This window comes from Sminthopsis crassicaudata, chromosome 4, assembly GCF_048593235.1.
Source record: "Sminthopsis crassicaudata isolate SCR6 chromosome 4, ASM4859323v1, whole genome shotgun sequence".
In the NCBI taxonomy this organism is placed as follows: domain Eukaryota; kingdom Metazoa; phylum Chordata; class Mammalia; order Dasyuromorphia; family Dasyuridae; genus Sminthopsis; species Sminthopsis crassicaudata.
Window position 1 is genome coordinate 56,761,265 of NC_133620.1, and position 25,641 is coordinate 56,786,905.

A 25,641-nucleotide genomic window follows, 5' to 3' on the forward strand; every position below is an offset into this window, starting at 1 on the left:
CTTCAAAATCCAGGCAGAAGGTCAAAGGGAGAATAAACCCCGATGGCTCTTGTTGCTTTGAGAAAGCAGGTCCTGACACCAAACTGTACCTCATAAGATGCCATTCCATTTCATCAAGTCCAGGTTTCAATTGTATGCAGAGTCACAGAGCAGGAATAATGAGGTAACTAGAGATTATAGTTGGGAAAAGGACATTCGAAGCTCTTAGAAAGCCTGGAACCAATTCCATGTTACTTTTCTCTGAAGAACTGGTAACATTCAATCTGCCTCCAGGGCCGTCAGACTTATCTCAAAACATCTATGTACCATGGAGAGCAGACATACAGAATTCAAATGTTTGGCCTTAACTAAAAAGTAATATTTAAAAGTGATCAGTTATTTGCTAACCCTTGCCCCTTTTGTATACTCAAAGCATCTGTCTCTTTTGGCTATTCTCATCCTATCTCTGATCCCAAAGCTATATTCCAATGTGATCCCAAAGCTATATTTCAATCTGATCTCAAATTTATATTCCAATCTGATCCCAAAGCTATATTCCAATCTAGTGGTGAAGAATTTGGTTCTAAATCCTTAGTGAGCTATAATTTTCTCTACATTAACATTCCTTAGACTGCAGGAACGCTATAGTACTCCTAGTGTCTAATTCATAGCTCATCAGAAAAAAATAGAAATTGAAGCACAAAATCACAGAGCCAGGAGAAACCTTGAGAGTATATCCCATCCATCCCCCAATCCCTCAGATAAGGCTGTACCTGAGTCCAGTCTTTGCCCTGAAACCTGCTTCTCTCAGATTCTACTACCCAAGGGTTCAGGTGACTGCATTTTGCTACCTTCTGGAGAGGTTTGGCTCAGAGATAGCTTCCCTGGAGAGTTAACCTTGCCTATAGCTGTCCCTGTACTAACTGGGTCATTCTGCTGAGCTAACCTGGTGGAAACTGCCTTAAACTGATCAGTGAACCTGAACCATGTGCCACACTGTTCCTAGCACTGAAAGTCAAGGACAGGCAGGGGAATCTGGCCCAGGTTGGTAAAAGCCAAACTGGCTTCAGGCATTCCAAGTCATACTTCATTCACCATGATGCCTGTACTCAGGTTTGTGTCTGCTGAGTTTTTGAGCACAACTATGTTTTCATTACAGAGATGGCTAGGACCAAAATGGTCAAAAAAATAAATGTTGGGTCATTCTCTTGCCACAGATGCTGACATTTTTTAGTTTTGTTCACTTCCCCTAAAACAAAAGATTCTAGAACTGGAGCCCTGTATCTTCCTTCCATCTGGAAGTGGGTCAAGAATGAATGAGGCAGAACAGAATCTGTCTCATGCTAGTTCCATGGAGCCAAAGCTAGCCCTATGAAATCCCTTCAGCCTTTACATCTCCCTTTTCTTACTCTGCTCTCTCTATAATTTAATGCATGTAATAAGCCTTAAACTTGTAATACAGAATTCCCTAGGGGTCCATCCTTACAGGCAAATTCATCTTTTGCAGAGATCCTTTATAATGAGATCATAGTTTTGGAATCGAAAGGGAATTAGCGGTCACTTGGTAGAATGCTTAATTTTACAGATGAAGAAAGGAGGCCAAGGAAATCAGTTGATTAAAGCACATAGGTTGCTAGAGTAGGGTCTGGCATTCAAACTTAGGTCTTTTGGCCTCTAACATTTTCATTCTTCCCTGTAAGCACACTTTAAGATAATTCCTCATTTAAATGTTCATGGATTCCATATGTCCACGTGAACCCTGGGAACAACCTAAACCATTTTTGCTTCAGATGAAAATGTAAACTACTAAATTCACAGCTAGGTGGTGGCATAAGTGCACAGAGTACTGGCTGGGAACAAGGGACATTTATTATCCTGAGTTCAAATCTGACCTCAGACACCTATTAGATGAGGGACTCTGGACAAGTCACTTGATCCTATTTATCTCAGTTGGCAAACCACTTCAGCATGTTTGCCAAGAAAACTTCAAATGGGATCACAAAGAGTTGGAATTGACTGAAACAACTAAACAACAACTCACCTAGAAACCAGTAATGTTTTGTTTTGCCACATGGAAGGCACCAGTTTTGTGGCTTGAGCCTCAGAAGACTTGATATAATTGTGCATGGGTCTTGGACTGAGTAACAGGAGCTCAGATAAGGCTCTAGTTTGATTAACTGTATTATTTAGGTATGTAGCCTTGGATAAGCTACTTGATTTCTTTTAGTTTCAGTTACCTCATTTGGGAGACAGGAATTAAAACAAACAAACAAAAAAAAAACTTGCACTACCAACCTCACATTACAAGGTATCCATAAGCATCAAATGGAATAATGAATGTAAAATGCTGTGTAATTTCATTAGTTACAGAGCCATAAACTATGTACTAGAAAGGTCCATGGGAGTCCAGCCCCCTCATCTTCCAGATGAGCAAATTTAAAGCCAGAGAAGTTAAATAATTTGACCAATGTCAAATACATAGTAAGTGACAGAATTGGAATTTGAGCCCATATTCCCTGACACTAAATCCAGTATTTCACCAAGCTGCCTCTAATATGTCCTATGCCCATTGCTGTCCCAAGATATGGCTTAGGGAAAGCCATTTACTCTGGGATTCACCTTTCTCTTTTGAAGATATAAATTACTCCTCCCATTAGAATGAATGTGACATTGTCTGTCACTCACACAAACACAGAGCTCCTTAGAAAATAAACATCTGAATGCAAGGTGATTAGGTTCCTAGGACAATCAGACAGTGTTTTTTTTTTTTTTTTTTGTTTTGTTTTTTTTGTTATTTCAAAGCTCTTCTTTGCTTTTACAGCTTGCTGTTCTTGGCAGCCATGGTTCTATTCATGCTCTTAAGACTTCGGCCACCACACACTGTGATGTTTTCTAGGAAGTCCTGAAAGAGAAACACTTTCTCATTATCTTTCATCTTCCTTTCCTTATTTCGCACAAGCAGAAAACATTCTGTGGCTACATGACCAACACTAACTGAGCCACATTTGGTTCCATTATTCTGGACAACCTAATGGGTAAGCTAGATGATTGAAGTCATTCCCAGCAATAACCACAGTAATTATACATGATGTTCATATGATAATAATTGTTGTTCAATTGTTTTACTCATTCTGATTCTTTGACTCCATTTAGGATTGTCTTAGCAAAGATACTGGAGTGATTTGTCATTTCCTTCTCCAGGTCATTTTACAGATGAGGAAACTAAGGCAAATAGGGTTAAGTGATTGGCTCAAGGTCACATAATTAAGGGTCTGGGATAGAATTTGAACTTAGGAAGTTGATTCTTACTTACTCCAAGCCCAGAGCTCTATCCATTGTACCACTTAACCGCCCATAATAATAGTAATAGTATAAAGTGCTTACCATATGCCAGGCAAAATACTAAGTGCCAATTTGATCTTCACATCAACCCCAGGAAGCAAGATTAATGGTCATTTGATCTGACATGATACTTTACAGATGAGGAAACTGAAGTAAAAAGCTTACATGACTTGCCAAGAGTCATACAACTAGTGTCTGTGGCAGGATTTAAATTTGGTTCTTTCCGACACCATACTTAGATTTGTATCCACTGTACATACATATTCTCACAACAATCTGGCATTATTATTCCCATTTTTACAGATGAAGAACCTAAGTTTCAGGATCATATAGCTAGTAAGTGTCAAAAGTTAAAGTTGAAAGTGAGTCTTCCTAACTCCAGGTTCCATTCTCTATTCCCTGTACCCTACTGCTTTTTTATTCAATACCATTTTTTTCTGGGATAGATTCACAACAATGTAAATACAACCTTAGTGACATCAATAAAAATGATGGTCAAAAAGTTACAGAAAGGCAAAAGCTAGATCTAGTTGTATTGTGGCTTAAAAATAGGTGTCCGGAGCATAACCACTTAAAAACCATCATCACATAATTTCCCTTCATAACGATGATCCCAATTTTCAATAATCCCTGGAAAAATAGAAATATCAAGGACCACATAGAGTTCTCCCTACTTTATCAAAATTTTCCTAGGGGGTCTGGACAAAGGAGCAGAGAACCTGAGTGATCATCATACCTGTAAGGCACCAATGTCTACAAGAAATAATGAAAAATCACTATGTTTAAAGTCCAAACTGGTTTTATAACTCACTTCTGTGTGACCATAGCCAAGTATCTTCCTTCTGAGATCATTTCAAATTTATCCTATTAATCTTGTTAGTACACAGTTACTTTCACATTATCTCCATCTCCCATCCCTATCAGACTATGAATTCCTTAATATACTTTCTTCCCTATCTTTACCTGCCTGGTACATAGTAGGTGGTTAATAAACTTTTGTTACTTTATCTATATAAAATGAAGTGGATAGAAGTTGGATAACAATCAGGGGTTCTTATTCTGAGGTCTGTGAACTTTATAATCCTATGCATTCAATTTTATGCATTTAAAAATCTCCTTCTGAGAAGACATCTACAGAGTTCTCTAACTTCTAAAAGAGTCCATCACACACACACACACACACACACACACACACACACACACACATACACGCATACATATACACAGAATTTGTGAATTTCTAACATTAGAAGATTTCCAAAGTCCCATCCAGTCCAAATTCTGTTTCAATATCCTCATTTGTGAGATATCCAAAGCAGGTCTTATGAAGACAGTGAGAATAACGAAAAGTTAGATTTTTAGTGAGAAGGAGCAGTATGGACCAGTCTTTATATTCCTAATCCATAACCTATAATGAGAAAGAAGAGAATCATAGAGGAAAGGAATAACTTAATTTCAAGGCCTTATTTTGATTAAAGCCATGACAAAGACTTTTAGTGATTTTACTGCTGGACCCAATCAGTTGAAAACCTATAAGAACAAGAAAATTAGTAAATGTCTTATAAATGTCACCTCCTCACCACATTAGTTCACATAGCAGAAAGGAAGAAAAGATGTGCTGTCTAAATCTGGGCCAATCTACCAAGAGCTGAGTGCTCAGCAAAACAGGGAGCATTCATGCATTTTCAGCTGGTCAAATTAGTTGAAAGTACAGAAAGTACCTCATACTGCTATTAGCTTACTCTAAAAGAGCCCATTTGCATTAGGTAAGCATGACTGACTCACAAGTGTGCAATTTCAAGTACCCTTGGTATGCATTTGAATTAAAAAAATTAAGAAGGTAAGACCATGGCAAGATGTGTTTGGCTTGTTGGTGAATATTTGTTTTACAAGTTGGATGCAACTGAGCATGTCAGTCCCCAGTCTTTTTTTTTCAGTCCCCAGTCTTTTTTTTTTTTAACCCACTATTATTATTCACAATAATAATGCCTAACATTTCTTTTGTACCTAATATGTGCCAGGCACTTCACAGATATTATCTCACTTATTTCTCACCACAACCCTGAAATGTAGATTATTATTGTCTTTACTTTACAGATGAAGATACTATGGTAGAAAAGGTTTAATTGACGTGATCAGGGTCGCCCATCTAGTAAGAATAAGAGGATTGGAACTCATGCTTTTTTGCTCTAGAACTGATGAATTAGCTTTCTTTATTTCACTGGAAGAGGGAACTCTCAATGAAGAAATTTCCTCCAATGCAGACCTATAAATGCTTTGCAATCTGAAGTCTTAAAGGCTTGACTTGCAGTGTCATACAACTATTAAATAGTCAGAATCCGAGGGCTAAAAAACTCATGTCTTTAGAATGTCAAGAACAGCTCTTTATCCATTATTTTACATGCTTTTTAGACCCTATTCTTAAAGGCTTTCCCAGGATACACAACTGCAGAAGTAACACATATTCAGGGCATTTTGATGGCTTGTTACCATTCAACTCCAATAAAGATGCCACATAATTGTTTATGCTAAATAGGGAGAGAAATAAGGAAAATATTTAGGAAATTGAGAATTTTTATTCCTTCAACGACTGCCACTTTGGATGCACCACTCATAAAATTAATGACCATCATTTACATAGCAATTTCATATTTTTTTTAATTAACCTTTTGAGGTAGCAATTACAAGCATTTTAGAGACTGAAATGGAGACTTACAAAGATTGATGAGTCTACCTGCGGTCATACAACTAGTAAGCTACTGTCCAAATTTGGGTTTTCTGAGTCCTGAGCTTCTTGCAGCAATTTCAGATTAGAAGTAGGGAAGAAAACTAACAACATGCACATAACACTCATTATGTTCAAGGTTGACCAAAAACAAACAAGCAAATGAATGAGCAAAAACAAACCCAGTGTATCTAGTTCTTTAGAGGAAGAAACAAGTTCAAAAAAGCTTAAATAATTTCCCCCTAATTACGCAGCTAATAGTGTTTTAGAATCAACATTTGACCTTAGATTTGTTGGCTCTACCTCCAGTATTCTTTCTTCTCTACCATACTATCTCATGAAGAAAGAGGTAATATTACTCTATCATTTGCCACGGCTTCCTACCTGGAATGGGATAGCATTATGGATTCAGAAGTTGTTGGTGTTTGTTTTTCAGATGTGTCTAACTCTTTGTGACCCTATTTGGGATTTTCTTGGCAAAGTCCCTGGAGGGATTTGCCATTTCCTTCTTCAGATCATTTTACAGATGAGGAAATTGAGATAAGGTAAAATGATTTGTCCAGGGGCAGACATCTAGTAGATATCTGAGGTCGCATTTGAACTCAAGAAGATGAGTCTTCCTGATTCCAGTCCAGGTTTATCCACTGCACTATCCAGCTGCCCTGGACCTTAAGTGCAATGAGCATTCATTCTCTAATCTGAAATAGGAGGCTAGATTTAAAATTGGTTAAAACTAATCTGACTAGATGAGGGTGAATCTTTTTGCTCTAAAACAAGTAGTAAGTCATAGATCTGGGATTCTGACTCTAAATCCAATAGTCCAATGATGTCTACCAAGCTGCAATAAGGAGATTGATTACTCTCCGCCATCTTGGCTCCACCCCCCCATTACTTTTGACTATTAAAGACTTTGAGTTATTTTCCCAAGTGTTTCCAATTTGCCTACAAATTCACTTTCTTTAGGGCTGCCCTCAGGTGGTCACAGAATAGGGAGAATCAACAATATTCACAGATATGAGAACTGAGGGGTCCTGTAGATGTCCAACTGACCAAGATGACTATTCCAATCAGGCACCACCATGTCTGAAATGTTATCAACAGTCAAGCCAGTTCAAGTCAATAAACATGTGAATAGATTGTTCTCTGACAGTTATTGTTAAGTGATAAAAGATACAAACAAAAACAAGAATATTGCCCATCCTCAAGGAGTTTGCATTGTAAAGGGGGAAGGAAGCTGAGAAACAAAGAAAGTACTTATAGGAATGAGGGGAAAAAAGAAGTCCAGACTCAGGGGCCTGATCCATAAAGGAATGAAGGAGTGGTTGTCCATCCATGGTTGAGGAAGGGTCCCTTACTCAAAATGGAAGAAATATTATTGATTCTATCATTAATATATGGAACTAGAACAAATCAATTTCTTAATTCTCTATAGAGTGCTTTCTAAAATTATTATCCCAAGCAGTTTAGGCTAAATTGTTGAAGAATAATGCTTAGGAGTTGAAAAAAATTAAGCAGGTTTTCCAAATCAGATGTTTATCACAGAATGCAACTGTGATGGGGTGGAAGGTAGGATGGGGGGAGGGGTGGGAGTATCTGAACCAGAACAAAACTATGAAGGACATTATTGTCTTTAAATATTGGGAGATGAGAAAAAACACTTATCATCACTGATATATCATGGAGATTGAAGAAGGGCCCCTAAAACTTTTTGAAGGAAAAAATCTCCTTCAACTCAGTGAGGGACTACCCCACCTGAGAGAAACAAGATCAACAGTTTCATTCTGTTATCTAGGTGAAGTTGGTTCAGTCTTGAGTAAAAGAATTCCAACCCTATTCAATTAAAGAAACTCATTCAGTTCTATTCAAATTCCAGCTCAAGCTGAAACCCAGCTTGTAGAGGAGCCAACTTGGGACTCCACCCACTAGCCCTCTTCAGCTAGTAGTTAAAGCTCCTTATAAAAGAGCCAATCTAAAATCCTCTCTTGGCAGAGGTTTTAATCATGCCATGCTATGCCATGCTAGGCTTTGTCATGCTTATGCCAAGGAAGCCTCTGCCCACTGGAATAATATTCTTTTCCAGTGCTACCCTCTCTTTACCCTCATCTATTTCCCTAATGAGACTTTATGCCTCTCTGTTGGTATTTCTAAACTTCCCAATCTCTATACTAAATCTCTTTTATTAATCTAGGTTTTCAGGTTTGTAAATTCCTTTGCAGAGAATCCCTGTGCCGCAAGAAGGGGGTTCCCTAAAAACTCCCTATTTGTGCCAAATCCCAAGGGGGTTCCCTGAACCCCGAACCTGCCACTAGACCTTATCATTTAACTCCCTGACACAAGAAACCCTAATCTCATTTTGGTTCCCTAAATCTAAACTTTATCATTTGGTTCTCTATAAAAGAGAACCCCCAAACCTAAACATCATCATATTTTTGGTTCCCCTACCAGGAGCCCCCAAAACTAGACTTCACCTCATCAAGATGACTCCCCTCCTTGCCTCCAAAGCAGATGCTTGGCCAGTTAATAGCTAGTGTCCATTGGTGAAAGTTATACTCCTTCGACAATCCATGGTATATCTAAGAAGGGAGCTGTCCAAATGTGACTAGTGAGAGAAATAATCAATGTCAAAAAGAAAGATGTGGGCAAAGAAGTAGCAGGAGTCACATATGCTTTGTTTTTGCTCATCTGTGCACATGTTACATGGGTTATCATGTTTGGCGAGGATTTAGGAAGACTTCTTCACATACTATCGATGACATTACTAGTGTGACCAGAGGCAAGTTGCCAAATTTCTGAGCCTGAGTTTTCACATCTATAAAATGAGAAAATTGGACCCATCAATCTCTGAGGTCCTTTCCTGTTTTAAGATTTTTGGATCCCTAATAGAAGGTTCCTTAAGAATATGTTCTATTATGTTCTTGCTTTTCTCTTCTGAGAGCAAAGTGCTTCACACATGGCAGGCATTTAAATGATATCGGTTGTATGAATTGTACTTGAAATACATCATTATTCACTGATAATCCTACCTTCTAATCAGGACCTTTCCTCCTCTCATGTAAGTCATCTTTGAGAAACAATATATTAGAGAACACCAGTAAGTGTGGGATCATATAAACCAAGCACCCCATCTTCTTACCTTGAGGGTTAGTAGGATTAGTAGTGCTTTCTTCGTCAATTATTCATCAGAGTTAGTGAGTCAAACTCTGAATGTTTGGATCAGGGTAGCAGTGTGCCAATTTTACTCTCCAGGAGGGCAAGGGTACTGTTTCTCTGGGTCCATAGAAAAACAGATCTGAGGAACAGGAGTTAAGCAGTCACTTTAGGAGGGGAATTTATAACTAATGAAAATCTTTCTTGAATAAGAGAGCTTTGCCTCTCACTTAAGAATGAATGGGGGATAGGCCAAGCGAATATAATAAAGATGACAATACTCCCCAAACTAATCTATTTATTTAGTGCTATACCAATCAGACTCCCAAGAAACTATTTTAATGACCTAGAAAAATAACAACAAAATTCATATGGAAGAATAAAAGGTCGAGAATTGCAAGGGAACTAATGAAAAAAAAGTCAGAGGAAGGTGGTCTAAGTGTACCGGATCTAAAGCTATATTATATAGCAGCATTCACCAAAACCATTTGGTGTTGGCTAAGAAATAGAACGGTAGATCAGTGGAACAGATTAGATACAAAGGACAAAAAAGGGTACATCTATAGCAATCTAATCTTTGACAAACCCAAAGATACCAACATTAGGGACAAAAATTCATTACTCGGAAGAAACTGTTGGGAAAACTGGAAATTAGTATGGCAGAAATTGGATATGGATCCACACTTAACACCCTATACCAAGATAAGATCAAAATGGGTCCATGATTTAGGCATAAAGAATGAGATCATAAATAGATTAGAGGAACAGAGCATAGTCTACCTCTCAGACCTGTGGAGGAGGAAGGAATTTATGACCAGAGGAGAACTAGAGATCATTATTGATCACAAAATAGAAGATTTTGATTACATCAAACTAAAAAGTTTCTGTACAAACAATACTAATGCAAACAAGATCAGAAGGGAAGTAACAAATTGGGAAAATATTTTTAAAGTTAAAGGTTCTGACAAAGGTCTCATTTCCAAAATATATAGAGAACTGACCCTGATTTATAGGAAACCAAACCATTCTCCAATTGATAAATGGTCAAGGGATATGAACAGACAATTCTCAGATGATGAAACTGAAACTATTTCCACTCATATGAAAGAGTGTTCCAAATCACTACTGATCAGAGAAATGCAAATTAAGACAACTCTGAGATACCACTACACACCTGTCAGATTGGCTAAGATGACAGGAACAAATAATGATGAATGTTGGAGGGGATGTGGGAAAACTGGGACACTGATACATTGTTGGTGGAGTTGTGAAAGAATCCAGCCATTCTGGAGAGCAATTTGGAACTATGCCCAAAAAGTTGTCAAACTGTGCATACCCTTTGACCCAGCATTGCTGTTATTGGGCTTATATCCCAAAGAAATACTAAAGAAGGGAAAGGGACCTGTATGTGCCAAAATGTTTGTGGCAGCTTTTTTTGTTGTAGCTAGAAACTGGAAGATGAATGGATGTCCATCAATTGGAGAATGGTTGGGCAAATTGTGGTATATGAAGGTTATGGAATATTATTCCTCTGTAAGAAACGACCAGCAGGAGGAATACAGAGAGGCTTGGAGAGACTTAAATCAACTGTTGCTGAGTGAAATGAGCAGAACCAGAAGATCTCTGTACACTTCAACAATGATACTGTATGAGGATGTATTCTGATGGAAGTGGAAATCTTCAACATAAAGAAGATCCAACTCACTTCCAGTTGATCAATGATGGACAGAAATAACTACACCCAGAGAAGGAACACTGGGAAGCGAATGTAAATTGTTAGCACTACTGTCTATCTACCCAGGTTACTTATACCTTCGGAAGCTAATAATTAATGTGCAACAAGAAAATGGTATTTACACACATATATAGTATCTAGGTTATATTGTAACACAAGTAAAATGTATGGGATTACCTGCCATCAGGGGGAGGGAGGGGATAATTTGGAAAAATGAATAAAAAAAAATTATCTGTAGAAAAGACTCACCTAATTTACACGTTTGCTATGTCACAATGACCTTGTTCCTGATATAATTTGTATTACCAATAAAAAAGTTTTGCTGATAAAAAAAAAGAATGAATGGGGGATGAGGTGAAGAAGAGAAGCAATTTCTCTTTCTATAAGCAGAAGATCTGGGGATGAAGTAAGCGTTTTGGTGTTAGCAGTCTTGGCTTGAAGGTAAAGCAGGTGAGAAATGAGAGGTTAGACAAAGTTGGAATCTTTAATCATTCTGTATTTTTAATTCTCTTTATTTTTTTTCTATTTCACAGAATATCAAAGTTGAAAGCCACTTCAAGCCAACTGATACCTAGACAAAGAATCCTCTTGATAATATAAGTCTTTGCTTGAAAATCTTAAAGGAAGAGGAATCTACATTCTCTCAATGCAAACCACTGTACTTTGCTATTGCTTTTAGCTTAAAATAAAATATTTTCCCTTACATAAAGACTAAATTTGCAAGTTTACAACTCCCATTTATTGTTCCTAGTCTCAAAATCTATTTTTAATTAGACTAAACAGAGCAAATTTAATTCCTCCCCATTATGGCAACCTTTAAATATTTGAAGACAAATGTCATGTTCCCTCTTAAGCCTTCTCTTCTCCAAATTAAACATCCTTAGTTATTTCAACCAGTATTAAAAAGGCATAAACTTAAGACTCTTCACCATGTTTTCCAGTTTTTCTGTGATCATTCTCAAACATGGTATCCAGAGTTAAACAAGGCAATGAGATTTGGCACATGCTCAGACAATCTCTAATGGAATCACCCACATGGCAAGTGATTTGGAGCTGTTCCAGGGAGATAAGAAAACTAGTGCATGAATGGATACTGTGTTGCCATACCAGGATTGGGAGCAAAGATTTTTCCATTGATATCATAGCCAGGTCTGTCTAGATCTTTAAAACTTCCTGACTGAATAAAATAGCTCTCTTTCTTGTATTAACATCTAGGGGTGAAAGACATTCCCTTCCAAAAGTTGATATGAAATGGTAAAGGGACAAAGGGCAGATGAGGACTAACAAGGGCAGAATAAAGAGGAACCATAACCTTTCTATTCCTGAGAACTCTGCCTTTCATATTGCAGCTTAAAACTCTAACTAGCTTTCTTGGCTGTCATACAAACTGAGGACTCTCATTCAAATTGCAAAATTTCAAAACTCCTGGGTCTTAATGACCCTGGTTTAGCAAGAGAAGGTTGAAGTACAGTCAGTATACCCTTTTTTAAGGAGGCAGGATTGTCATGCTTTAGATTATGATATAAAACAATAGTCATCAAAAATATTTAATATATTTTTAAAATAACAAATAAATAGATTAATTATAATAGACTGAATCAGGGATTCTTAACCTTTTTTCATAGCCATGAGCCTCTTCAGCAGCCTGGTGAAGTTAATGACACTTTTCTCAGAATAATGTTTTAAAATATTTAAAGGAAATGCTAAATTTCAGTTAGACACTAGTGAAAATAAAGATGTAATTTTTTCCTTCTCATTCAAGTTTACAGACTTCTTGAAATCAGTTCAAAGACCTCAAGATTAAGAACTGATAAACAAATTGGCTACACAAATGGGATGGAAAGTTTTTGTTAAAGGTCTACATAGTTGACAAGAATTGCTTGAAAAATAAAAAGAAATTTAACAGAAATTAGGTTTAGACAATTATGTTACTATATATTGCTATAATATCAAAATGAATATCAATGGCTCATAAAAGGCTATTTCATTTAAAAGATTTGAAGAGATCAAGAGAAGATAGCTTTTGTAACTATATGTAAAGAGAGAATTCCTTCTTAAATATTTAATAGAGAAGATCACAACTGAAAAAACAGGCAGTTTCAAATACATAAAATTTAAAAGATATTTTTGGACAAGTGAAATCAATAAAAGTAGAATAAGAATGATAAAACATTTGCATCAGGTATCTCTGATAAAAGATTAATATTGAACTATATAAGGAATTAATTCAATCATATTGCAAAAAAAATGGCAAACAGCAATAGATAAATGATCAAACGATAAAGATGAACACTTTTCAAAGGAACTGCAGACTACAGATGATCATTTGAAAGCTTGCACACTCCAAATCATTGATAGCAAGGGAAATACAAATAAAAACAACTCTGTGGTTTCACCTCATGTCATAAAAATTAGCAAAGATTACCAAGAACAAGAACAATGAATACTGGATTGGACTGTGGAAAAAAAAGGCTTTCAAACAGATTGTTGTTAAAGCTATAAATTAGTCTAATTGGTCTGGCTACCCACTTGTAAGAAAAATAATTAAGTTGTTCATTGCATTTGACCCAGAAACCCAAATATAAAGAATATTACCCAAAGAAAGAAAGGTCCAGTACATACAAAAATCTGTGTAGTAACACTTCAAGGCATCCAAGACCTGGAAATAAAATAAATGTTTCACAAATGCTGTGCCACAGTTTCCTTTTATTGTGCTGCTTCAGTTTCCCTAAATTGTCCTGCATAAGTTTCCCTAAATTGTTCTGCCTCATTTCTTTGAATTTTTCTGCCTCATTCCCCCTGGTTTGCAACACCACCACCCCTTCCTGACCAGTAGGACTGAGAGTCTTGACCATTAGCATTCCATAAGAGCCATGAAAATACTGGATCATTTCAGATCTGGGAAATAGCTCTTATCCCAGATTTCCTGTCTTTAGTTTGACTACCCCCTTCACTCCCAATGTATCAGAATTTATGCCCTACTCTCCAACATTACACCAATTGGAGAATGACTGACTAAACTATGGTGTAAATATAAGAAAGCATAATTCTAAAAAAATGAAAAATATAAGGCATAAAGAGAAACATGGGAAAATTGATAAAACAAATGTAGAGGAAAATGAGAATAAAAAGAAGTATACACAATAATACAACACAAATGAAAAGACCATACAAAGGAAATTGAAATGAGTTAACACCTCACTCCATACACATACATAATGGTGGCCTTGGGGCCATTAAAGAAATGGGGTCTACATGGACAGAATTCAATATATAATTAGGTCTGGTCACCATGTTTGTGTTTTTTTGTGTTTAATTATTTGTGTTTAATTATTCAGCCTTGTCACAAAGAGTTCAAGGAGAGTGATAGGGGGAGAGGAGTAGATATTCTCCCTAAATATCAGCTACCTTAATGTATATATCACTAATCTGAAATTGCACATTTTGCTTACTGTTTTGATAGGATGTAACTGATCAGCCATCATAACTTCTCTTTGGAAGCAGGTCTAGATGTAGAATCATGGTGTTATCAATGATATCCTTAAAAGATCACTGAATTTAGAATTCAGAAGATTTAGATTTAGAAGATTTAGAATGTAGAAGATTTAAAGTTGTAAAGGACTTAGTCATACCACCTAATTTAGCAGACAATGAAGCTGAAGTCTAATGAGATGAGATGAATTTTCCCAAATCACCCAAGTCTAAGTGGCAGTTATATTTCAAACCTAGTATTCTGGATTCAAATAAATCAATTGATTATTCAATCAATCAATCAAACAATTAATACACACTTAAAGCATCTTTTTGTGTCAGGTAATGTTCTAATTTCTGGGGATACAAAAAAACAAATGAAACAGTTCTTATCTTCAGGGATCTTACATTCTCCAGAGGAGGCAATATGCACATTACATAAACACTACTTTGTGACTTATCCTATATTTGAACTCATAGGTTGGGTCTCAAGAGAGGCAATTTCTACCATTGGGTTCTATGGCTGGCTACTCTCATAATTGTAGCTCATTAGTCCCCTCTGCTATGCTTCCTTAAAACAATCAGTCAACAGTATTTACTAAAATAGAAAGAAATGATAAAGAAAAATATTCCTTTGGAAAGTGTGGAGGTTTTCACAAATAGACAAAATATCCATAAAAAGAGTGGTCTCAATTTTAGAGAACAATAGTAATGATGGGAGTTGGAAGAAGAATTGTTGAATTTTCAGGGTAAGTATTTACATTTCAGAAATCATCAAATGCTACAAATTAGACTTGTTTTGTTTTGTTGATTTCTAGACCTAAGAAAGTAATAGATAAAATGTTAATAGTGCAGATGAAATGTAAAAGTTTGTGCAGTGTACATCATTTTACAAAGAGCCAATTGTTAAATATTTACCAGTACACTCTTAGCATTGATCATGAAGGTCCCTTTTGGATTTATATTCTGTGATTCAATGAGACAGTCAAAGAACGAGAAGGAGGGCAAAAGAGAGATACCACTGAGAAACGGAAGACAGAAGGGACAAAACAAAGGACAGGAAGGGGAAAAAAAAAACATTCTGCATTATGAAGCTTCTGTCTCTAGGGTGCTTGAAGACAGTTTCTGTGACAAGAGATATGAAGCTTAAAATGTGACTCAGAAGTATGTGTGATCAAAAATAGCTTGTCTGGAAACTGAATAGCAACTTAAACCCCATAAACATTGCATTATAAACTAAAATAAATTTTTTGAAAAGATTAAAAATTTTGAAGCTATCACTTAATTTTCTTAATTATGTCTCACTTCATGGGTAAGGGTTTTTCTACTTCTCAATAGAACACAAAAGGCCCATCCTTCCTATTGAATCAATGAATTAATCAAATATGTAAACTAGGTGTGAACAATTTCTTTTTACTTTTTTTTTTTACTTTTTTTTTTTTACATTTTACATTTGATTCAAATGAAGATGCAGATTAATTAATCAATTTAGGGAAGCAGTTCTAGTCAAGAATTTGATAGAGAATTCCTTGAGAATTTTCTTTCTTTTCTAAAGTGGATAAGTGTTGGTCTTGAAATCAGAAAGAATTGCGTTAAAATCCTGTCTTAGATACTTAAAAATTGGGCAAGCCTCTGTCTGCTTTAGTTTTTCAATTATAAAATGGGAATAACCATAGTACCTAACATAAGGTTTTTGTTAAAATCAAATAAGACAATATTTGTATAGATTTTAGTACCCATCTTGGCACATGGTGTACTTGGCACAAAAATACTTAATTCCTTCTTTTCTTCCTTTTGCCTTGATCAGAAGAAGCTTCATGAGCTTCCTGTTTCCTTACAATATCACTGTTTTTAATGAGTATCATTTAAAGGCCAACAGGTCTTCTCTACTACTTTGTTATTGTTCAGTCACTTACAGTCACACCCATCCCTTCATGATCCCATTTGGGTTTTCTCAGCAAAGATATTGGAGTGGTTTGTCATTTTTTTCTCCAACTCATTTTACAGATGAGGAAACTGAGGTAAATCAGATAAGGGGCTTGCCTAGGATGACACAGCTAGTAAGTGTTGAATCCATGCTTGAACCCAGGTTTTCCTAACTGCAGACCCAGTGTTCTAGCTACTGTACCACCTAGCTGCCCTCTGTACTACTTTACCCTCTGCCAGAGCAAAAAGTCTTGTTGAAGGGGCCCTAATCAGTGGTAGAAATAGAATCTGAATCCAGATTCTCCAACTAGACCAGTGCTTGATCCAAGATGAGGTATTGTTACTTGAAATGTTCAATTTCTGGCGGTAAAGATGACTGAAGAGCGTATGGTGATGGGCTAGCTACTAACTGAGCTAAAAGGAAAATTGAGTCAGCTCTCTGAGTAAGTATTCCAACCTTAGCTAGTCAGATAGTTTGGCTCAAAGTATATTATTTCCTACAGTTTCCAGAAAATAAGTTTTTTTTTTCTCCAGAATCATTAGGCATTTGGCCTAAACCTTCTTGTCTTCCTGTTTAAAACCACTGTAATCTGACTACTTTCCCCAGATACTCATTCTCCAGTCCAGATTGCCAAATTCTCTAAGAAGTAAAGGATATCTCACTCTTTTACCTCCTCCCTTCTCACTGGTTCCCAGCCAATCCCTCACATATTTCAGTTTTGTTAACTGTAAAATGAAGCTGATGAGCTTTAAATATTGCACCTGAATGTCATGTGGATTAGCTCATTAGTGATCAAGAAGGGTTCTGTAAATGTTAAGCATTTCCAAGACATGATTTTCTGTTTTCAAAATTGCAAGTGAAACATGGGAAAATGGTAAATTATGCAAATAATTGACCTGTTTGCTTGCAATCCCACCATTCTCTGGCAGGCAGAATCCAATCTGCTGGAGGAAACAGAATGGTGCCCTTTATGACTAAGTTTTTCTGATCAACCAGTATGAAATAGGAAATAACATTTCATTCCCAGAGAAATAAGCCACATGATCTTCCTTAGGGAGCACCTAATGGGGGGGGGGGGTAAAGTCATATTTTTTTCAGGTTTGGAGAAGCATATTCAATAACAACAGTAGAATAAGTTTAAAATCTGAGGCCTCAAAGGGAGAAATATCTGTGACATCTTATCTTTTTTTCTTGCTTAATGAAAAGTAAGGAGATCTTTAGGGACTGGTTTTCTTGGATCCAGGCAAAAATTTCAGAACATATGTAGGATTAACACAAGGAAGAACTTCTAAACAATTAGTGTCCCAAAGTGGGATGGTTTGATGATACAAATAGTAAGTTCCCCATTATTAGAAATATTTAAGGAAAGACATGATGGTTTACATGTCAGAAACCTTATAGAGGCAACTCCCACATAATTATGTGTTGGATTAGATTGTATCTTCTGGTTCTGAAACTCAATGATTTTATGAATTTTGGAGCCTTGCCATAACCAACCAATCCAAGGAAAACACAGATAATGTTTATACTGAAGAATGGAAGATTTTCTTTTCTTTGAATGATGAGGTTTCAAGTATATGGTAATGGTGTTTTTGTCTGATCCTGACTAGAGAATATATATGATTGAAAAACATTGGTTCTTGAGTCAAAGCGTTTATTGCTTACTACGTGTATGACTCTGAGGAATTCACTTAATCTATCTAGATCTCAATTTCCTCATTTGGAAATAAGAAGCTTGGCCTACATGGCCTAGATGGTCTCTTCCAATTCAGATCTATAATCCTATGATATTTTGAATATGGAAATCCAAAAGAAATAACTCAGCAGAACTGTTGTCATAATATTGTGTTCAATCCATTCATAACCCAGAATCAAATTAGCAATGTTATGCATGATGAAGAAATTTAGAGGAATGCCCTTTTCATTGATAATATTCTATGATTGAGAATTCATGAAAATTAATTAATAAATTTATTCAGGAATGGAGACAAAAGGTAAGTCAAGTGAAAAGCTTAACTTGGTTTGTAAGTTAACACTGTCCTCCTGAGACAATGAAGGATGTCTAAGAGCATGGAGAATTAGTGTTTGTGACTCAGTTATTAGGGCTGAATTGAACTTTTGGGTCAGAGCCACTTCTTTGTGCAGGGGGAATGGGGTTTTCAATGGAGATGAAAGATATGAAAGATTAATTCAGTCCTTTTTTATTGCTTTTTCCCTTTTTTTTTTTGGAAGACAAACAAGAAAGCAGTATACATAATGAAGCTTCTAACTCCTCCCCTGCCAGAAATCATGGCTGCACTTGAGAAGAAGCACATGGGAACTATATAAATCCTTTCCTGAAAGATACAAGAAAATAGCTGTTGAATCACAAGCTTATGAAATCATATTTCTAAGAAAGAAAGAGAATTTTCACTGGGAGCTCTGATCTCAGGATTACTGCTCCAGCAACCTAAAGAGTTCTAGGATCCAGCTTCCTGTCAATACAGAGGAGACTTTATCTGTGCATTGACAGTTTCAGAGATGATTCCCTAGCAACTGCAAGTTTAACAGTTCTGAAACTGATCCTTCTTCCTATAGGAAATAGAGCATTAAATATATGACATTGAAGCTAGAGGAACAACAAGGGAATAAAGTATGGAGAAGGAAAAGATCTGGATTTTGCCTTTTACTATTACTACAATAGTAATAATATTACTATTACCATTACCGAAATATATATTTCAGATGCTATCGTTCAATAAGAAGGAATTTGTACCCTCTAACCTCAAGTTCATTTCTTTTCTAGGATGGGGGAGAGACTGGGACTTTAGAAACAGATATGAATCTGGATAAAAGAAAGACTCATCACAATATTGGGGATTTTCCCTGCTCCCACTATTACCGCTATCATTTTTTTTTGCAAGACAATACAAAGATGAGTGGTGTAAGTCTGAAGATTCAATTGTCCTCAGGAGTAGAGGGAGGGGAGGAGTAAGAACAAACTAGGGAAAGAAATGGAACCATTTTGACTATGAGCTACTAGAATCCTTTTATGTTATTGTTTCTCCCCCTCCCCTTCATTTTCTATGTGGTGAACTAAAAGTTATTTTATACCTAATTTACATTACTACTTCAAGTGCTTATTTTGGTATCTGGGGGATCTTTCACTCATATACATACATACATATATATATATATATATATATATATATATATATATATATATATATATATATATATATATATATAAATGAGCTATATTTTAGTCATGTTAAGAGATTTCCCAAAGGAAGCTCCAAGTAAAGAAAGTGGAATAGGGATAGAGATGGGGTAAAACACAAATCCAAAGAAATTGAAACAGGTTTATTTAAAAACAGTGTCATGGATATTGGGCCACAAGTTACATCTGGATTAATATCAATGAAGCAATTAAGCATGTGGGTGTCTATAATGAACCAGAACCAGGTCACATCCTAACTTATATGGGCTACATTTGTGTAATTTTTACAAGTCACTTAAAATATCACTTAAGTGCAAGAATTAGGCTCAGACTTGGTGTAACATAACTGTCTAGACAGTGTCAAAGCAGGGAGCATTAAGACTTTCATCCACTTTGTATCAGTAAAATTTGCCCTATAAGCAGAAGAATCTGGGTAGCCTCATCAGTTTGCCTTTTGCATGACTCACCTCTTGAGAAAAAAAAAGAAAGAGGCAGTCTTAAAAGGGCAATGGCACCTTGAGAAGAAACCATCATGACTCTACTTAGTTCCCAGGTCCCAACTATCCCAGATAGGACAATTTTCTTTTTCTTTCTTTCTTTCTTTCTTTTTTTTTTTTTTGCTCATTTGTTTTATTTTTTTATAATAGCTTTTATTTTCAAAATGTATGAAAAGATAGTTTTCAACATTCAACCTTGAAAAACCTAGTGTTCCATATTTCCCCCCTCTTTTTCCTCCACCTCACTCCTCTAGACATAAAGTAATCCAATATATGTTAAACATGGAATTCTTTTAAACATATTTCCACATTTATCATGTTGCACAAGAAAAATCAGATCAAAAAGGGAAAAATGAGAGGAAAAAGAAAACAACAACAAAAATGGTGAAAATCCTGTTTTGATCCACATTCAGCCTCCATAGTCTCTCTCTGGATATAAATGGCTCTCTCCATGATATCATTGGAACTGGCCTCAATCACTGCATTGTTGAAAAGAGCCATGTCTGTCAAACCTGATCATAAAACAGTCTTGTTGCTGTGTGCAATGTTCCCTTGCTTCTACTTACTTCACTCAGCATCAATTCATGTAAACCTCTTCAGATCTTTCTGAAACCATCCTGGTGGTTGTTTCTTTTAGACCAATAATATTCCATAACATATACCCTAACATATTTAGCCATTCCACAATTGATGGGCATCCACTCAATTTCCAGTTCCTTGTTACTACAAAAAGAACTGCTACAAACATTTTTAGATATGTGGGTCATTTTTTTTATTTTTTGTGATCCCTTTGGGATACATGCCCTCTAGAGTGGGTCAAAGGATATGTCCAGTTTGATAACCCTTTGGACATAGCTCCAAATTGCTCTCCAGAATGGTCAGATCAGTTCATAACTCCCAACAATGTTTTAGTGTAGGACAATTTCCTTAGCTAGACTCCATGGTTCCCTTACAGTGATTTTTTTTTTATTTATCCACAATGCAAAACCTTGGACATAGTTAAGATTACAGTGCTCAGTTTTATACAAGATGGAATTTAAAATAAGGTGATGTCCCCAACTACAGAAAAGATGTCACATTTCATCTTTCTATAAATCCTGGTTATTGGTTATTTGCAGCCTTGAGAACTCTGAACAAAAGCAGAGAAATAAAGAACAAGGTAGTCAGGGAAAAGAATACTGGATTTGGAAGCAGAAGATCTGAATTTAAACCCTTCTGCTGTTCATTAAACTTGTGATCACAGCCAAGTCATTTCAGCTCCAGGGGTCTCAATTTGCTCATTCATAAAATGAGAAGTTTAGGCTAAAAAGCCTAATTTTAGAGCTATAATCCTACAGATGATTGTGATAGTTAATGGTTTTTTTTATTTATTAAAGCTTTTTATTTATAAAACATATGCACGGGTAATTTTTCAACATTGACCTTTTCAAAGCCTTCTGTTCCAAATTATTCCCTCCTTCCTCCCACCCCCTCCCCTACATGGCAGGTAGTCCAATACATGTTAAATATATTAAAAACAGATGTTAAATCCAATATATATATATATGTGTGTGTGTATATATATGTATATGTATATACATATATATACACACACACACATATACATATACATATATATATATATATACATATATATACATGCAGTTATCTTGATGCACAAGAAAAATTGGATCAAGAAAAAAAACTGGAAAAAAATGCAAGCAAACAACAACAGAGTGAAAATGTTATGTTGTAGTTCACATTCAGTTCCCATGTTCCTCTCTTTGCATGTAGATGTCTCTCTTCATCACTGAACAATTGGAACTGGCTTGAATCATCTCATTGTTGAAGAGAGCCCCATGCATAAGAATTGATCATTATATAATAGTCTTGTTGCCATGTATCTCCTGGTTCTGCTCATTTCACTTAGCATCAGTTCTTATAAGTCTCTCCAGACCTTTGGGAAAGCATCCTGTTGGTAATTTCTTATAGAACAATAATATTCCATAACATTCATGTACTATAATTTCTTCAGCCATTCTCTAATTGATGGACATCCATTCAGTTACCAGTTTCTTGTCACTACAAAAAGGACTGCCACAAACATTTTTGCATATATGGGTCCCTTTCCCTCCTTTAAGATCTCTTTGGGATATAATCCCCAGTAGAAAAACTTCTGGGTCAAAGGGTATGCACAGCTAATAACTTTTTGAGCATAATTCCAAATTGGGCTCTCAGAATGGTTGGATCTGTTTCACAGTTCTCCACCAATTTGTTCTAAAACTGGAGATGAGCAGCCCTCTGGGTTGGGTCTTTATTAGCAAGATCTGTGACAGAGATCTAGTCTCTCTACTTTTACAGGAGTTATTCTGTAAGATATCCAAATAGAAATTATTTAACCAGACATCTCAGAGATATCTTATTAAAGACAACATTATGTGAAGTAGTATCATCCATCTAGTGCACAGCTTCAGTTAAGACATCTAGATTCAAATCCCACACTACCATCAAACGGAGACGGATAGCAGACTGGATCAAAAATCAGAACCCTACAATATGTTGTTTACAGGAAACACACTTAAAGCAGGGAGATACATACAGAGTAAAGGTAAAAGGTTGGAGCAGCATCTATTATGCTTCAGCTAAAGCCAAAAAAAGACTTTATCCTTATCTCAGAGCAAGCAAAAGCAGAAGTTGATCTAGTTAAAAGAGATAAGGAAGGAAACTATATTCTGCTGAAAGGTAGCATAAATAATGAAGCTATATCAATACTAAACATATATGCAACAAGTGGTATAGCATCTAACTTCTTAAAGGAAAAATTAAGAGAATTGCAAGAAGAAATAGACAATAAAACTATAATAGTAGGAGATCTCAACCTTGCACTCTCAGATTTAGACAAATCAAACCACAAAACAAATAAGTAAGAAATTTAAAAATTAAATAGAACATTAGAAAAACTAGGTATGATAGACCTGTGGAGAAAACTGAATGGTGATAGAAAGGAATATACTTTCTTCTCAGCAGTTCATGGATCCTATACAAAAATTGACCATATATTAGGACATAAAGATCTCAAAATTAACTGTAGGAAGGCAGAAATAATAAATGCCCTTCTTCTCAGATCACAATGCAATAAAAGCTACATTCAGTAAGAAGTTAGGGGTAAATAGACCAAAAAGTAATTGGAAACTGAATAATCTCATCTTAAAGAATGACTGGGTGAAAGAGCAAATTATAGAAACAATTAATAATTTCACCCAAGATAATGACAATGATGAGACATCTTACCAAAATCTGTGGGATACAGCTAAAGCGGTAATAAGGGGAAATTTTATATCTTTAGAGGCTTATTTGAAGAAAATAGAGAAAGAGAAGATTAACGAATTGGGCCTGCAACTTAAAAAGCTAGAAAAAGACCAAATTAAAAACCCCCAACCTAAAATTAAACTGGAAATACAAAAATTAAAAGGAGAAATCAATAATATTGAAAGTAAAAGAACTATTGAATTAATAAATAAAACCAAGAGTTGGTTTTATGAAAAAGCTAATAAAATAGATAAACCTTTGGTAAATTTGATCAAAAAAAAGAAAGAGGAAAATCAAATTGTTAGTCTTACAAATGAAAAGGGGGATCTTTCCACCAATGAAGAGGAAATTAGAGAAATAATAAGGAGTTACTTTGTGCAACTTTATGCCAATAAATTTGATAACTTAAGTGAAATGGATGACTTCCTCCAAAAATATAGGCTTCCTGGATTAACAGAGGAGGAGATAAATTGCTTAAATAGTCCCATTTCAGAAAAAGAAATAGAAGAAGCTATTAATCAACTCCCCAGGAAAAAATCCCCAGGACCAGATGGATTTACATGTGAATTCTACCAAACATTTAAAGAACAATTAGCCCCAATGCTATATAAACTATTTGAAAAAATAGGGGATGAAGGAGTCCTACCAAACTCTTTTTATGACACAGACATGGTACTGATACCTAAACCAGGTCAATTGAAAACTGAGAAAGAAAATTATAGACCAATCTCCTTAATGAATATTGATGCTAAAATCTTAAATAAGATATTAGCAAAAAGACTTCAGAAAATCATCCCCAGGATAATACACTATGATCAAGTAGGATTTATACCAGAAATGCAGGGCTGGTTTAATATTAGGAAAACTATTAGTATAATTGACCATATTAATAATCAAATTGATAAAAACCATATGATCATCTCAATAGATGCAGAAAAAGCATTTGATAAAATCCAACATCCATTCCTACTAAAAACTCTTGAGAGTATAGGAATAAATGGACTATTCCTTAGAATAATCAGGAGCATATATTTAAGACCGTCAGTAAGCATAATATGCAACAGAAATAAACTGCAACCTTTCCCAGTAAGATCAGGAGTGAAACAAGGTTGCCCACTATCACCATTACTATTCAATATAGTACTAGAAATGCTAGCCTCGGCAATAAGAGCCAAGAAAGTGATTCAAGGAATTAGAGTAGGAAATGAGGAAATCAAACTATCACTCTTTGCAGATGACATGATGGTATACTTAGAGAACCCCAAAGACTCTGCTAAAATGCTATTGGAAATAATTCAGAATTTTAGCAAAGTGGCAGGATACAAAATAAATCCACATAAATCCTCAGCATTTTTATATATCACCAACAAAATGCAACAGCAAAAGATACAAAGAGAAATTCCATTCCAAACAAATGTTGAGAGTATAAAATATTTGGGAATCCATCTACCAAAGTATAGTCAGGAATTATATGAGAAAAATTACAAAACACTTGCTACAAAAATAAAGTCAGATTTAAATAATTGGAAAGACATTCAGTGCTCTTGGATAGGCCGAGTGAATATAATAAAGATGACAATACTCCCCAAACTAATCTATCTATTTAGTGCTATACCAATCAGACACCCAAGAAACTATTTTAATGACCTAGAAAAAATAACAACAAAATTCATATGGAAGAATTAAAGGTTCGAGAATTGCAAGGGAACTAATGAAAAAAAACTCAGAGGAAGGTGGTCTAAGTGTACCTGATCTAAAGCTATATTATATAGCAGCAGTCACCAAAACCATTTGGTATTGGCTAAGAAATAGACCGGTAGATCAGTGGAACAGATTAGATACAAAGGACAAAAAAGGGTACATCTATAGCAATCTAATCTTTGACAAACCCAAAGATACCAACATTAGGGATAAAAATTCATTATTTGGAAAAAACTGTTGGGAAAACTGGAAATTAGTATGGCAGAAATTAGATATGGATCCACACTTAACACCATATACCAAGATAAGATCAAAATGGGTCCATGACTTAGGCATAAAGAATGAGATCATAAATAGATTAGAGGAACAGAGGATAGTCTACCTCTCATACCTGTGGAGGAGGAAGGAATTTATGACCAGAGGAGAACTAGAGATCATTATTGATCACAAAATAGAAGATTTTGATTACATCAAACTAAAAAGTTTCTGTACAAACAATACTAATGCAAACAAGATCAGAAGGGAAGTAACAAATTGGGAAAATATTTTTAAAAGGAAAGGTTCTGACAAAGGTCTCATTTCCAAAATATATAGAGAACTGACCCTGATTTATAGGAAACCAAACCATTC

General features: G+C 35.6%; 1 long non-coding RNA gene across 2 annotated transcripts in view; it reads left to right on the forward strand.

Moving 5' to 3' along the window:
* LOC141541926 (uncharacterized) overlaps window positions 1–11,732 on the forward strand; it is a 59,709-nt gene extending 47,977 nt beyond the window's left edge. Inside the window, exon 3 of one of the 2 annotated variants that reach the window (XR_012481945.1) lies at window positions 11,462–11,732. This is a non-coding gene — a long non-coding RNA (uncharacterized LOC141541926). Of the gene's footprint in view, window positions 1–2,800; window positions 2,929–11,461 lie in introns of those variants that run through there. The other variant, XR_012481946.1, reaches the window with a different exon arrangement.
* Window positions 11,733–25,641: the final 13,909 nt, after the last annotated feature.